Genomic DNA, 17060 nt, shown 5'->3' with positions numbered 1-17060 from the left:
AAAGCAACGACAGTTTATGGAAAGCAAAAGTGTAATTATGGTCAGATCTTGTGCCTGACTGATGGGGAAGTGACCAGTTTAGTCTAATGTTTTGTAGTGGGTGTACTGTACTGTATATTGGCCAGAATCTGCCTTTGGGGGAGGAGGGGGGCATATCATAGTGGGGGGTCTGGGTGTCCTCCCCCAGGGAAATTTTAAGCATCAACGACTTCATTTCCTGCATTCCGATACACTTTTATGCACCAATTTATGGTGAAATACCTCCATTGAGCCTATGTGAAGAATAAAGCACAGATGATAATTCAAAATATATCAAACATATAATGGAAAGTATGTTGTTACGTGTCATTGTGCATTCTTAAGTGAGTATATGGAAATCCTGGAGCTTATTATCACGTAGACTACACCACTGGATATTGATAAGCTAAACGTTGTGATTTACGCATAAAAGCGTCGGCTTTTTTGCCAGCTTTCCTTCCTGCATTTTGCCTGTAAAACCGTGTCTGTGTTCTTCATATTTATGTAGAATTATAGTTTGCTCTTCTTATGTAAAATATGCAGCTCTGGTAGATGTTTGTGATTGGTCGTGGTGCGCAAACACCGCCTCTTTTATGTGAACGCGCGCCGCTGGATTGGGAAACCCTGGGTTGATTGAACTAGTTGATAACCAGCGTCGTGACACAGCTTATGCGGGACCGCGGTTGTTAGGTTAGGTGAAGCCGGATCACTGAAAGAAATCCAGGACATGTTGATCTTGATTCGTAGTACAGGCCTCAGGATGCTCTGATCAGACTAGGTCAAGCCTCGCTTTATCGGTTATCCTGGATTTATAAATTCTACTGTTGTGCAATACCACTTTAAGAACACATTGATTTCATGTAATTCTGAGCCATTTGGTTACTTGTCAACAATCCATTTTTGTAAGCCTGGGTGGTTACCTAACACTATTTAACATTTTTAAAATGAAAATCTTTTGCTATGTTTACACCTCACGTCCACACTACTGAGGTTAGCAGAGTTTCCCATACATTGGTTCTACTTTCCAAACAACGGTGAATTTTTTACAGCGCAGACAGACCAGCTGCCTCCAGCCCCTCCCCCTCGCAAAGTTGTGTGCCGCATGCATGACAGCACCAATGCAATGGGATTAACTGTACTAATAAAACCGTAGAAACAACAGGGCCACGCTGCTGTGAAAGCACCCTGAACATCATTTATCAGAGTCTGGTTGTTACTCCTCTCCGCGGCAGGCTCCTCCGCTTCATGTCTTTTATAACGGAGCTAGCTAACCGACGCTAACTGCTAATCAGAGCTAATGGTTGCTAACCGAGCCTTCAGTTCTCCGTGCCTGTATCCATTAACTGTATTTATGAACCCGAGACCGAATTAAACCCTTAATTTTATTAAATTGGCTCTAAAAGTTTTAAACTACAACTCAGAGTTGTTTGAATGACAGAAATCTGCTCAGATGAGAACTTAATGAGTGCAACAGGACATGTATAGTACAGAACAGTAGGCTATGTTTAGGATCCCCAAAACACGGATTAATACACTTCAAAAAATGAACAATGATCTAACAAACAAAATGAACAATAATTTACTTTAGATATTCCTAGTCTTATGTGATTTAACAGGAGTTAGGAGGAAACAGTGTTGAGATTAATAATAACATGTCATTTTCTGTATGGAGTATAGTATTATGGGTATTTTATCTGCTGAACCGTTAACATTTGGCAAAAAAAAAACTGATTTAATTGTCAAAGCACATCATGGCTACACTTTTTCGTCATTTGTTTAAAATTTAATGAGCAATTTTTTGTTTTTTAGCAAAATACTGAAAGCAGCAGAACTGAATAGGCTACATTTTAATATCTGTTTATTTATCACAAGTTATATCATTATCGCGATATTCAACAACGTTACAGCATATCGCATATTTTCCTCATATCGTGCAGCCCTAATAACTACCCTGAAATAGTGTCAGATGTCGCATAGTGTCGCAATATTGTCGTCTTTAAGTCTAATTTGTTTAATATGTAAATAGTTTTTTCTTTCTAAATGATCTGATAATGTTGTGTAGTCATTGTTTTCACCTTCTTTTGACTAGTTTATAACTGAACCCATTATTACTAAACCTAGTCATCACGCACCGCGCCGTCACATCCTGCGCCACACACCACCGCCAGTAAATTCTCAACCTGTGGGAAACACTGAGAAGAGCCCAATGGCTTCCATAGTAACATGTCTGCAACCAGAAGAACTTTACCTTTATTTTGACTTCAAATTAATGTATGTATTTCAAAAGGCTTGAATGGGATTTAAAGGATGAAAAATACCCAGAATGTATGAAAGGTTTGTGTTATTTTAAAGTTACCATGGGATTTTTAACTGAAAGTAAAACTGAAGAGAGTGACCAAATGTTTTAGTTTTTAAACTGCCAATCATTTGAATGGGGAAACTTGCCTGAAAAATGTAGACTATTTCTGAACATATTAAAGTTATGAAAAGTACATTTGCTTCCATAATAACATGTCTGCAACCGGCACATATTTAACTTCATGTTGTCATAAATTATTGTATGAAGAGTGAAAATTGTGAGTGAGAGCAAGTCCAGGATTTAAAAAGGTTGTTCACTTACTCTCTTTCTCTCTCTCTTTCTCTCTGTTTGTCTGTTGCTATAGAAACGGAGAGGAGGAGAGGGACCCAAACGTCAACACTGTGACAAATCCTTCACAACATCTGGATATTTAAAGATTCATCAGAGAGTTCACACTGGAGACAATCTACACAGCTGTGATCAATGTGGGGCAGCTTTCACACTACAGAGTAACCTAAAAAGACATCAACGCATTCACACTGAAGAAAAGCCTTACAGCTGTGATCAATGTGGGGCAGCTTTCACACGACAGAGTCACCTAAAAATCCATCAACGCATTCACACTGGAGAAAAGCCTTACAGCTGTGATCTATGTGGTACAACATTTTCTCAGAGTGGTCACCTTAAATCTCACCAGCGTGTTCACACTGGAGAGAAGCCTTACAGCTGTGATCTATGTGGTACAACATTTTCTAGGAGTGTTAACCTTAAATCTCACCAGCGTGTTCACACTGGAGAGAAACCTTACGGCTGTGATCTATGTGGTAAAACCTTTTCTCAGCGTAGTGACCTTAAATCTCACCAGCGTGTTCACACTGGAGAGAAGCCGTACTGGTGTGAACAATGTGGTAAAACGTTTTCTCATAGTAGTAGCCTTAAATTTCACCGACGTGCTCACACTGGAGAGAAGCCGTACTGGTGTGAACAATGTGGGAAAACGTTTTCTCATAGTAGTAGCCTTAAATTTCACCGACGTGCTCACACTGGAGAGAAGCCGTACTGGTGTGAACAATGTGGGAAAATGTTTTCTCACAGTAGTCACCTTAAATCTCACCAGCTCGTTCACACTGCCTCGTTGTGAACATGTTTCAGAGCCAAGCTGTGTCCTCCTGCCTCCTCCTCATGCCCTGATAGCTGTGTTGTTATTTTCTGATCTTCTCTCCACATTGAAGGCTGACCAGCAGTAACTTAATCTTCTGAACAGCATGTATGTTATCCTGGCTACGACTACACATTACACTCCCTCCCTTTGAAGGGATTTATTCCACTCAAAATTAGTTTGTTTGAGTTCAGGGTTCAACTGCTAGTGCTTTTTAACTAATGCTGCTACAAAGAAGTATTTGTTGTTGTTAATTAATCACCTGGTAAATACAATTTGCACAAATTCTGATCACTGTTTACTAAGGTGATGTCAAGTTGCTGAAATATTCAGTGTATTGTCACTTAAGACAAAGAAAAGAAGCAAACCTTCATAACTGACCATCTGTAATCAGAACATGTCTGCTGCTGCTGCTTAAAAAATGACTTGAACAGTTAATGTGTTTAAACTGCGTCTGTACTGCCGCCATCTTGGGACAGACAACTGATTTTAAAGACTCAGAAAAAGATTGTTGTACTGCTTTTGGATGTTCATGTGAAAGAAATGCTAAACTAAGCAACATGGAATAACATTTCACGGATGAAAAATGTGTTTTACAATAAAAATAAGTGGCTGTCCTGATACTGAATTGCGCTAATGCTAGCTTGTGTCAGGACATGTATGTTTTATTTGAGTGATTATTAATATCTCAGTAAGATGCTGAAAACTATGTTTGTTATGTGTGTCACTGAACAGTTCCTCGTATCATTCCCTATAGACCCCCATGTGAAAAAATCCAAACTTTACATCAGAAATAAACATGTTTACAGTCTGGTACAAAAAAAGGGTTTTGGTCTATGAAGCTAATTTTACACTTCATAACAACTGTTTATATAACTCACCTGTTTAAATTGTATCAAGGCTTAAATCAGCAGACTGTCACTAGCTTTAAAGTTAAGGTAAGAAAATCTGCATTTTAAATTTTATCAAGTATCCTGTATTATAAATACATATCTGGCATTTGTAGTAAACCGCTTGAAAATCAGTTGGAAATTCAGCGAGAAATTATGATTTTAATTGTGGATAGACCTTCTGCCTCCATAGACACACATGCATTAGGAGGAGCACAATGTTCGTTAGGAAATGGTCGCCGTGTCAACATATTACTCCAATAAACAGCAGCGACCAATGTGGTATCTACGTGTGTGTGTATATATATATATATATATATATATATATATATATATATATATATATATAATATGGTATCCCCGAGGCTTCTTCAGTGGATTAGACACATGAGAACAGCTGGTTGTATTTGGGGGGAGGTTTGCGAGCTTTTGGCTAATTCTGGGATGTTTAACCCATGTATAATCATTTGTTTTATTAATTTGATCTGTCCTCTTCTTAAATAAACTGAATTGAATTGAACTTCGAAATTTAGTTTCTTCTTATTTTACAGGTTTATTCTTTTTTATGACACTCTTATGACATCATACTTCAGTTTATCACAAACATTCAACATCAACACACATCTGGAGATACATGGTTTTCATTGGACAGGAAGAGGAAAAAACTAATCTGAAAAGTAACTAGAAAATGCATTTCCTGCAGAAAATGCTTGTGAATGCTGAAAAGCTAAATTGCTAAAGTTTAACTAGATTGCTGGCTTTAATGTGAAAGAAGGTGAAGCAGTAAGAATAGTTGGAAAAGTTTAAATTAGTTTAAATATCATTAACATGTTAAATAACACCAAACATGTATGATACTGAAGTGGAATATTTAAAGGTTTTCTGAAAAGCTGTCACTACACTGAATTGCAGGTTTCAGTGTGGGGTGAGAAGTTGAAGTTGTGCAAAAAATGTGCAAAAGTGGAAACTAATTAGTATGAATGTCTTTAAAAAGATGAATAACACTAACTTTGTATGGTTCCTCAGTGTCTCTGTTGTCCTTCTGTGTCTGTTTGTGTCCGTGTGTCTAATTTGTAACTCGTATTTCATCATTTGTAATGAACTTAGTATTTTTCAATGTAAATATATGTGTAAATCTCTTTCTATTTGTGTGGGTACTTTTGAGACTGTTTTTCCGCGCCGTTGTTGCCACTAAAGAATTCGTGTCTTCAGTGACGATCCCAGCACTCTCCAGTAGATGGCGGTAATGCAATACTTATGGATGCAAACCGCTGTTAAACTACATAGAAGCCCATGAAGAAGCTTGTTAAATGTTTCAGAGACGCTGGCAGAAGCTACTTGACGTTTCTCCGGGTAAGTTGATATTATTAGGACTTTGTCGTCAAATAAGTTACATTTATGTTTTCAGCATCATTGTGCCATAGCACCCCCCCCCCAAAAAAAAAGCACACTTTGGGTTGTGATAAAGTTCCTTTTATGTTCAAAATTTGATGGGGTCATTGCTATCATCTCCTGTCCAAGCCCCCAGGAAGGGCAACGTAAGGCCGGTTACACATTGGATGCGTCGCGCGAGCGTTTCTGTTGCGTCTCAGAAGCGTGGCGGCTGCGTGGATTTTTGTGTGTCCTACACACCAGAAGCGGGTCTGACGCGGCGCTGCTCCTGCTGCTAGGTACAGGGAGGGCTGATCTCAGGACATAGACACATTCAAACTCTGAAAAATGGGTAAGTGGACTTTGTGTAGCTGTAAAGAGCTTACCTATCTGATGTTGGACCGTCACTCAGAACACACGACATATGGGGAGAGAGTTGTTAAATATAAATATATAGCCTACTAATTTGATTAAAGCAAGACAACGTCGGCAGTATTGACTGCAAAATATGTTACAGAATATTTCGTTCTGTATGACAGGTGCAATATTTGAAAATCTTTTCTCTGAAATGTTTTATTACATTTATAAACAATCAAACATCAAGATGTCATTTATTAATATGCATTCATGTTTAAATGACATATAAACATATTTTCCTATTCTATTTTGCCTGGAAACGCTTCCAACACGCTCGCACCTCGCGTGAAAAATAGGCGTTGGTTCTATTTCTAACAGGCACGCGTCTCATGCAGGCAGTGTGTAAGCTCTAAACTGTTAACATGGGCTTAGCGGATAACGGTGGTACTGCACCCCATGGCCCAGAAAGACTTTTCACATAGACTTTGCATGGCGAAAGAAACGTCTATATTTCAGCGGATCATTTGTTTCTGGGTATATCAACTTACCAGCCCGAACACTGAAAGGGTCCTTGTTTAAAACGTCACGTTTTTAACATTTTTAACATTCACTAGAAGCGAATCCAGAATTATTCAATTTGGCATGATGAACGCGCATTGTGGACGCGAGCAGAGCCGCGAGACTGCGCCCGCCCGCTCACATGACTGTTCTCCCTAGCTCATGTAGCTAGCTGTAATAATGGATATAGCTAATGGTTGTAATTCACCATGTGTTCTATTAATACGTCCATGGTATTATCTTACGAAGTCATGATACATCCGAGGGATGTATGTAAAGCCTGTTAGCTACGTGGATGTAACGTCATTAGCGTTTCCAAACTGACGGGCTATCGGCTAGCTAGCTAGTTGCTAACATCAGGGGTTGCTAGCATGGCTGTATTAAGATCTATACATAGCCAGTTATATGCCTAGCTACATAACGTTACTACAGACATAGTGATTACACTGCTCTGTTCACGAAACTGCAGGCTAACTGCTAGCGCTAGTTATTAGCTAGCTAGCTAGTAGCACAACATAATTATTAAATCTCCTTGGTTGTCTAGCTAAATACATCTATCGTTTATTTAGCTAAGCATGTAAACGATCGGGAACAATGAAAACACAATGTTTAACGTTAGTGAATATTTTAAACAATGAAAACGGAGAGTTCATGAGTTCGCCATTTGTAAGAGACATGAGAGAGGAGCTCATGAACGGGCATGTTGCTACCGGTTGCTACGACTACACAAACAAATTGTTGCTAGTGCGCATGCCCATCGTGAGCCAACCAGCGTTATGGGCCAACAATGCGGAAGAGCCGAGCTCCATGTTTGCTTTGTGCGCTTTTGAGCACTCTCATTGGAACGTACGGGGCTTCCCGCCGAACACTGTATCCAGTTCTCTTAATACATCCATGGTCCTGTCGCCCAGCAGGAGTCAGCCATCTTGGATTTTGTGCATTTATTTCCATTGTACAAACACATGTTGGAGGGTATTAGAACAAAAAGTCACCAAACTAATTATCCTGAATAATTTGCTTCTACAGTGAACTATGGCTCAGTTTATTGAAGACTCCAGCCTCCAGGACTGGAAGGTGATTGGCTCCGGAGGTTTCGGACAAATCTACAAAGCCAGGCATCGTCAGTGGGCCTGTGACGTGGCCATTAAACTGCTTCGTCATGACGACGGGTGAGTGCTTACAAAGAGTTTTCTGTTTATAATTACATTAAGTTGTGTGAATCACTTATAATGCAAACAAACACTCACAGGACCAATGAATCTTTGCTGCGTGAGATCAAGAGGATGCGAGAAGCAAGCAGCCCGCATGTTCTTCGTGTCCTAGGGGTCTTCAAGGGTCTACCGCCAAATGCCAAGTCTGGCTTTTCAACACAGCTTGGTGTGGTCATGGAGCTCATGGAGAGAGGATCACTGGCCTCCCTACAGGTAACCAGGGGTGGAAGAACCACTCATCTTTTACTTAGAGGTACTCTGTAAAAAAGTACTCTGCTTCAAGTAAACGTTTTGAATTTAAGATTTCAAAAAACATCAGAACATTTGAATATTCTCAATCCAAAAGAAAATCAAATGTAAATGTCTGAATTATGCAGTTTTTATGTTCAAACAGTTAATATTGAAGCAAAAGAGAAGAACATAAATATAACAGATGATTCCAAACTTTGAAATGGTAGTGTATACAAAGCAGAAGTCATATGATTTGCTCACTAACTCTAACTCTAACTATTTGTCAATCTGTAACTTTGAAAACAATCTTACAGGAAGCCTTGGATGGACCTCCACCCTGGCCGCTGGTCTTCAGACTGGCTCACCAAGTGGCTCAGGGTATAAACTTCCTCCACAGTCTGCCCCGTCCCGTTCTCCACCTGGACCTGAAGCCCCCCAACGTGCTGCTGGACGACTCTCTCAATGCCAAGGTGAGTCCCAGGCTTTGAGGGGAGGTCAGGCCTCATGCTTACTTTATATTGTTATAATAGTTTGCACATTTTATGGAGACTAAATAAAGGCTAAAAGACATGTACTGTAAGCCTGAAAGATACATGTTTTTTCCCTAAATGTTGCAACTTGATAATAAGCAGAAACGACTCTAGATAAAAAGGAAGCGAAAGGGTTTTACTGTTTTAAAAGAGCCAAACTCCAGGTCTTAACATTGTACAATGTGAAGCATTATTAAGAGGAGTAAAACTGATCTTTGACTGAAAAAGATAACTTGTTCAATTAATAACTTCACATTAGCACTGATTTCAGGAATACATTTGATTCCGATTCGATTAAATATCAATTTGGGATATTTCAGGGCAGAGGCGGACTGGGACCAAAATTCAGCCTTGGCAATGTAGCCACACCAGCACACAGACACGTGCATTCACTAATTACATTTGTGTACAGATGGTGAAATAATATAAGCAGTACCTTATGTAACTGATTTTTAAACATTTAATGTAAGTAACTGGCAAACAATGCTTACTACTTTTTAAAGAGCACACGTTTATAACAAATGTACACGTACTGTCTGTTTATGCCGTTTGTATGCTGTTACTGTCATTCTCTACAGTATGTTGTTCTTTGTTGTCACTGTCTGTCTGTTTGATTGTCCGTGTTTCTCTCTCTTGACACTGTACATATTGTCTGTCTGGTTCTTCATCTTTTCATCTGTTTTAACTCTCTAACTCTGCAATTGAAATGCTTTTTATGGCTGTCTGTGATTATACTTCAGGGTTTTTCCTTGCTCAGAATTGGTCTTTAGGGGAACACATAAAGCAGGGGGGGGGTCTGGTCTCCTCCAGGACATTTTGAGGGTAAAAGACTACAATTCCTGCATTCTGATACATTTTTAGGCACCAATTTATGGTAAAAATGTAAATATTTATTGCAAGGAAATCACAAAATTCTGGTGGCAGGTAACAATTCAAAATACAAAATATAATGGAATATTATCATATTCAGTAGTCCAGTAAGGGGGCTTTCACATCCGGGACATGGGCCGATACGACAACACTTGACCCTAAAGTCCAGTTGTTTAATTAGCATGAACAGGACTTCATGGTCACTTTTTTTCCCCAAGGATCACGTTTTGCTCCCAAGTTGAAAAATGTAGGATTGACTTAGGCTACTTAATCAGTGATGTTGAACCAACTGTACCGAATTGGACTACTATTTAACGTGATAACGAGGCGTTTTTAACCGGTAATGAAACTGTCTCAATTTAATACTGATGCCGTCACGACGGCCGCGCGGACAGACAGCAGTCGGAGTTCCGGGGAAGCTCTGCGACCGTCAGCAGCGGCTTCTCATTGCGCAGCCGGTCCCCCAGAGCAGCATGATCACCAGGAGGGTCCGGTACAGCCTGAACCCTGCAAACAGAGATCCCGTTTGAAGGTGACGTGCTTGATTTTGACTGAACGTCCCAATTTAAGTAACCTCTGATTGGGTTGGTCGGCCCATCTCGGGACCAGGCCGGTCCCGGAGTTGCTTCAGTGGAGCAGCTCCGGCTATGTTTTGATTCAACTAAGGTTTGCTCGTCTCTCACAGGGCAAGATCTCGTTACACTAAGAACAAAAGGCCACGCGGCACTGACAGGGTTAAAGCTCCATGCAAAAGGCAAATATTAAGAGATTGTTGAGACACTGGATTTTATGAATTGATATTGGATAATTCAAATGGAAATCGATAACAATCCATTTTTTTTGTTTACAATTGTGTGTATTCTCACAGCAGTAATATCAAAAACTAAATTTTGTGTCATGTCCAAAAGTAACAATTTGACGATGTGTCAAGTAAATACATTTTTCCTCTTTGTTTTCCTCTTAAGATAATTTAAACCATCACATTCCTCATTTTCTGACAGTGTTGCTTATCAAAATAGTTGCCAATTAATACAATAGAGTAAATTGATTAATTATTGGACTAAATGTTTCAGCTGTACTGTATAAACTGCAAAACATATTTGATAAGCTCTTCGTATACTTTGTGTGCAAAATTCTTTATTTGTAAAGTAACTAAAGAATAAATGCAGTGGAATAGAAGTAGAAAGTGGCATAAAATAAAATACTCATACAAAGTAAATCCCTTTTCTGCCACCTTCCTCTCTTTGCTAATTCTTTCTGCAGCTTACAGATTTTGGCCTTTCCCGGATTTCCTACAGCGTCACACAGGTTTCCAAGAAGGACGATAAAGAGGGAGGGGGGACGACCAACTACATGCCCCCGGAGGCGTTTGGCTTAACATACAAACCTAAACGAGCCTCTGATATCTACAGGTACAAGAGGCCCGAACCAGCACATGGATAAGAGTTTTATTTATCATATAATAAATAATAACTGGAGACGGGATCCCTCCTGCCCCCATGTCTACCAAGTCTAGCACAGGTTCAGTCTTGACAGGAAGTCAAAATATCAGTGACATAGTCCTTTACAGGTGAGGGAATTGGTTAGAGTATTATAGTATATATACTCAGGTGACTTCAGGTACTGATTTTATTGTTGTCATTGATTTTGTTCATTCTCACAAAAGCATCAATTTACAAATGACAACAAACATATCCATCAAACAATCAGGGTGTGATTGTTATGACATGGATATTAATCCTGACATGTAACTCTCTCTTTCAGTTATGGGATACTCATTTGGTCCATTGTCACAGGGAAACAACCATATGAAGGTAAGTGACTGTCTTTAGCCTCTCTTACTATCATTGCTCAAATCATATTTTAAAGCGTCACATCTTCAAAAAGCTAAGGGCCACCACCCCGACCTCCCCCTAGTGGATTTGTGTGCTCTTATACTAGGTGCTTTGGTCATAGGTACTACAGACAGTAGAGGCTCACTTTAGAGTTCCACTCTGGTTGTGTCCAATGGCCAGAACTTACAATAGACAGGTTTCAGCGCTAAACTCAAGGCCACTCTGACAGCCTTTTTAATTCTTCCTCCAATGTAGGCGCGAAGCCCACCAGAGTGGAGCTCCTCATCCCACTGGGACAGCGTCCACTGCTGGACGATATCAAGGGCGATGCTCTGGGGTTGGCAGAATTGACAGGACTGATGAAGAGATGCTGGGACAATGAACCCGAACAAAGGCCTCGAGCCCTTGGTGAGGAACTCCTTCATTCATCTCTGAATTGACACAGAACAACAGCTTGTGATGCCTGGCTCCAACATTACATCTTTACTCTATGTTGTGTATAACAGAGTGTAAAACTGAGACAGAACAACTATATAAGATGCACAAAGATGCAATTTTTGACGCTGTCCATGAAGTGCTTAAGAAACTGGTGAGGAACAAATCTCTTCATAAACACTCAGTCCTGCTGAGAGAAATTTTGACAACATGCAGCAAATTACTATTTTTAATCATTGTGTGTAACTTTCTCTTCCCATTTTCAGGACCAAAAGGCAAAAGAAAAAGTCATGACAGAGCAGGTTCAGAGTGATCAAATCACTGAGGCTTCAGGTCTGTATTTACTGTATATACTACTGTTGTCTGGGTCCAGACCTTTGGATCCCACCACTCCTCCAAGTTAACTGATCCATCTGACATCACGACATGAAATGGCCTTTTTTTGGTTAAAAAAAAGAATTGAGCCAATGTCTAATGATCAGCTAATCAGCACCATGGGTGGGACTAACTCTGTTGTAAAGCAGTTGACATCATACTTTGTTTTGACTTTGCTCCAGTGGATTACTGGCCATCTGGCATACTGTGAGTCAAAGATTTTACCGGACGTCCGGCCCTGTTTGTCTTTACCTTTTACTTTGCGAACATATTCTGGGTACTGGGCTCTCTGGCCAATCTCAAACAAGTTAGTTAAAATTGTGCTTACGTCTTAGGCTCCGCGGTAGTCTACTCTGTAGCTACTGTTGCAGCTTTAAAACAGTGGATAAAATGTTTTAAGCGGAATGACTCATGTTATTATCAGAATTTAAACGTTTTTGGTTTGATAACTAATTATTGTATCCCCATTTAAGTTAGCATAGTGCTTAACCCGAAGTTGGCCAGCTCAGACTAGAAGTCTCTGGTGATTGGTTAGGGAAAATTCAGCTATTTCCTGAACCAGGTCACACAAACACCTTCCCTACTACTGTTACAACTTTAAAACAGTGAAAACACCTTCCCAAATGTCCCTGGTTCTCCAGGGGGGATTTGCACATGGAGTTACCCCAGAAAGGAGAAGTCTGAGGCCCATACATACATCTCAGTGACCCCATTAATATTCCCAGTTGGGCAAGGACATTGGGGAAGACATATTCCTTATTAAAAACCTACCAAATGTCCCAATAATAGGAAAGGCTAAACCCGGACATTTGGAAAGCTTTTCAATGGGACAAAAGTCTTCCCAAGTGTTTTCACACAGGAATACTAGGCTCTGACATTAAATGCTTGTGCTTCAGGTCCTTATGTGTAGACTCACTACACGGTGTATGTGTAATGTGTAAAATAACAGAGTGAAAGAATGTAACCTCTCCTCTGGGATTCATGAAATCATTCTTCTTTTAGCGGAGGAGATCCAAAAGTCCCTGAGTGGAGTGAAGCTGTCTGCTGATCCACCCCAGAGTGAACTGGACACTCTCAGGTATGGACAGACAACAAGAGCTCACACTCTGCAGGAGCCTCTAATTTCTCTAATTTCATGTCTTTCTGCTCTGGTCCACCATCATGAAGGACTTCTTATTTCTGTTAATCTTGTTCAGATGAGAAAGGGGGCCCGAGTTAGGAAACACATGGATCCACAGAAGTCTTATTGAATGGAAACATTCATCAGAAACATTAAAAACGTGGTTGTAAAATCATTCTCATCTTAGTCCTGCTAGCAGCATGTCTCTGGGGATGGTAATGTTGGTCCAGACTGAAATAACTCAACAACTTCTAAATGTGTTGAGATAACATTTTGTTCTTCCTCTCATATACCAGTGAAAGACATGGATAGGGCTGTGACCGTAACCCCATCACCGTATCACCATATCACCACTTTTTTTTTTTTTTTTTTTTTAAAGCCACACTATCACAATATATTTCAGATATCAATGTCACCTTTTGGATGTTTTCAACACCAGGGCGGACGGGGTTAGTTGTAACGTTACTTAACGACGCTGAGAGACGGGTGTGGGTGGGGATTGCTGGGGGAATCTCCAGGACGACAAGGATGTTAGATGGCCGTTGTCGGCAGCAGGAGATCTCCCAGCTGCCCGGAATTATCTCCCCCTTCACTTTGTTGTAATCTTAACTAGTCGTTTTGGTGCCTAACCCACCTTTTAGCGGGTTAATGTAGCTAACTGTAAAGACAGCTAAAGACGCGAAGGGGGAAGAAATTCGGCAGGGAGGAGATTTCCGGCACAAACACCGGTAGCGCTAACGGAGACGTAGCTAACGTTATGGATGGACGTTGTTCTGACTCGGGTGCCTGTGTCTGATATGGTCTGTTTCCCGACGCTTCATTAAACTGCTGTTAGCGTCGTTAGCACCCGGCACTGGAGTTAAGTGCTGGCTGAGTTCAGATTGCTGTAATGATAGTGACAGCTAGCAGACTGGGGGCTAACGGTAACTAGCTAGCTATATGTGCCGGGGCTGTTGTCAGCTGTCATCCCGACTGAAGTCTCTCTGCGCCGGGGGAGTGAGGCAGACAGACCAGGGTGTGCTAGCTGGCTAAATTAGCATTAGATTAATCGTCTATCTAAACAGCTAAAGTTAACGTTACTGGTGAACTTATTCGTGGGTTAGCCCAGTGCTGTTAACTGGTCAAAACAATCATACTACTAATAACTTTATGAACGTGTTGAAAGATGTTGTAACCCTATAATGTTATCCACTAAGCATTAGCATTAACGTTAGCTACTTGTCAACCAGCACATTATAGAAACGTTAAGCTGGATCGATATTGATATGTATCAATAAATATGATCTCTGCTGTATTACTGTGTTGCAAAGCGGCATGTAATTAATTACAATTACACACAGTATTTCTTTCAGTGACATTGTATGATTTACAATTACCATTGAACGTATCATCTGGGTGACCGTGTTTTGACGGACATTACGAGTAACTAGATGGTGAAAGGTTATATGACGCCACTGACAGGCGACTAAAGGAAACGTCCCGTGTCAAAAATAAAATAACAGATTTCTCTGGGTTTGTAATTTGGTGGAAACATTTAGGATAGTATAAGATCACAACTCATAAAATATATAACAGGTATGTTTGTTTTTAGACATTTTAATGCAGAAATTTTACATATTGTACCTTTAAGTCAATGTTTTTTCTGGGGTAATTTTACCAACAGTGTTGACAACAGATAAAGCCTTAAAAAGCCAGATAAAGTGTCTTGAGAAGCTCAAGCTTGTTAATTTATTGTTCACTTTTAACTCACTTTACATCATCTTTGCTCTCTTTTTCCTCTCGCTTCTCCTTACAGCCACACTCATACCCTACTCTCCGTTACCGCTCGCTGTCCTCGCGCAACCACACAGGCACTGACATCACTCACTTAAGGCACCCTGCCATTCTCCTTTTATCTTACGCTACTCTCGTAAGGGCGTTGCTGTTAATCACCATAACGTGGTGATACGTTGCTTCTTCACCGCAGTAAGTAAAAAAACTATACTGTCACAGCCCTAGTCATGGAGACAGTTGACTGAGATTAGTTTCTCGGTCTCTCTGACAAACTGAGGAACACGGCTTCATGTTGAACAGCAGTTAGGACTCATCTTGAATAGAAAATCATTCTGTCTGTGTTTCTTCCTCCAGCGTGGACCATGGTGGTGAGCAGGGGTTGAGACGTCATCTGATGAAGTGTAAGTGTGGATTTAATTTGACTAATTAAGACAAAACAGCACACAGTTAGTTTCTCTTTACTGTAAATACAAAGCTGATTGTTTTTATTCAATGAAACATTACTGACTACCTGAGTCACCATTAAACTCTGCCCCTGAGCCCTATCCCTCAGGTTAATCTCCTAAAATGAATCAACCATAATGCCTATGTGCACATATCTGTTCTAATTTAATTGTAAGAAAACCTATTTCTAACATAGGGTGACCAGACGTCCCGGGTTTCCGGGGACAGTCCCCGGTTGGAGCTGTCCCTGGAAATGTCCTGTTTATTTACATGGAGTCTGGTGGGTTTAGCGAACCCAATTTCGCGGACGTTTTATGTTTTAAAAAAGGATCTTACTCTTTAACAGAAAGATCGACCTCCTTAGAAATCCTTTCCATGATGTTGTCAGACACTTAGAATATTAATCTGAGCCTGTCAGCAACAGCAGCGGCAAAACGAGCACTTTTATAAACGTAAATACAAGCTGGACAATTGTTCTATTAACTTACATTGTAGCTTGTTTCACCGTTGCCGACTGCAGTGATCTCGTTTAATACTGGACCAATGTCAAAGGAAAATATTTCCTCAATAGTTTTAATTGTATCCGATATTCAATTAGCTGTTGCAGAAACAAGCCCAGCCTGAAGCAATAAAGCAAAAGCTGTCAGATAAATGTAGTGCAGTGAACATTACAACATTTCCCTCTGAGGTGTAGTGGAGTACAAGTATGAAGTAGCAGCAGGGGCGATTCTAGGATCAGACCTTTAGGGGGGCTCAGCCCCTAATGAGAATGTGACACGGATATAATGCATGCAAAAGTGTTAATCTGCACCATGAAATTACCAACTTCTTCACAACCGTCTGCTGCTCTCCCTCTGACAGATAGAGACTCAGCCAACGGGCCAAAATTATAATGTATTCTCATGTAAACTATTTATGTCAGCACAGACATTTCTGTTAATTGCTTAGCCAGTGTATCCCACCATAATGGTTATTATATTGCCAGATTCCGGACAATCCCACTTACTTATATATCCCACTTACAAATATGAATATATATTTCTACTTGTATGCTTCCTAGTGACATTAATGCAAACATATGAAGAACAAACTATTCCACCTGTGTGTGCATGGTTACATTCTGAAGTGCAAATAGTCAGGCTACAGCACAATATTTCCATTCATAGATAAGAATAATCAACCTCTGAATTTCTTTTCAAAGTGCACCAGATTGATGCATTTAAACGTTAAAATAGACAAATGTTCTTAGGGGAGCATGCCCATGGACCCCTCTAGGGGGGCTTGTGCCCCAGTGCAGCTCTAGGTCTAGTGACCCCTGGGGCAGTGTCCCCGTTTAAGTTTACAAGATAAAAAATTACCTGTTTTGGAGGTATTTATGCTTCTGAGCTGAAAATGTCCCCGGATTTTGTCTCAGAAATCTGGTCACCATTGTGCCAAAACTTTAAAGTCCATTAGTCTCAAACATCAGTCAGCTGGACATTAAGTTAGTTTTTCTCTCCTCTGCTGACGGCATGTTTTCCCTCCAACGTGCTCTATGTCCTCTGACTTCCGCCTTCTTTTCTACTCCCCAACAAAGTCATCTGA

General features: G+C 40.3%; 1 protein-coding gene across 1 annotated transcript in view; it reads left to right on the top strand.

The window, feature by feature from the left end:
- The window catches only part of LOC116057155 (zinc finger protein 271-like), a 191947-nt gene that overhangs the window by 7316 nt on the left and 167571 nt on the right, over nucleotides 1-17060 (top strand). The gene's annotated exons all lie outside the window — the stretch shown is intronic.

This window comes from Sander lucioperca, chromosome 5, assembly GCF_008315115.2.
Source record: "Sander lucioperca isolate FBNREF2018 chromosome 5, SLUC_FBN_1.2, whole genome shotgun sequence".
Taxonomy (NCBI): domain Eukaryota; kingdom Metazoa; phylum Chordata; class Actinopteri; order Perciformes; family Percidae; genus Sander; species Sander lucioperca.
The sequence above is the reverse complement of the archived record's forward strand: the minus strand, read 5'-3'. Positions and strand labels throughout refer to the sequence as shown.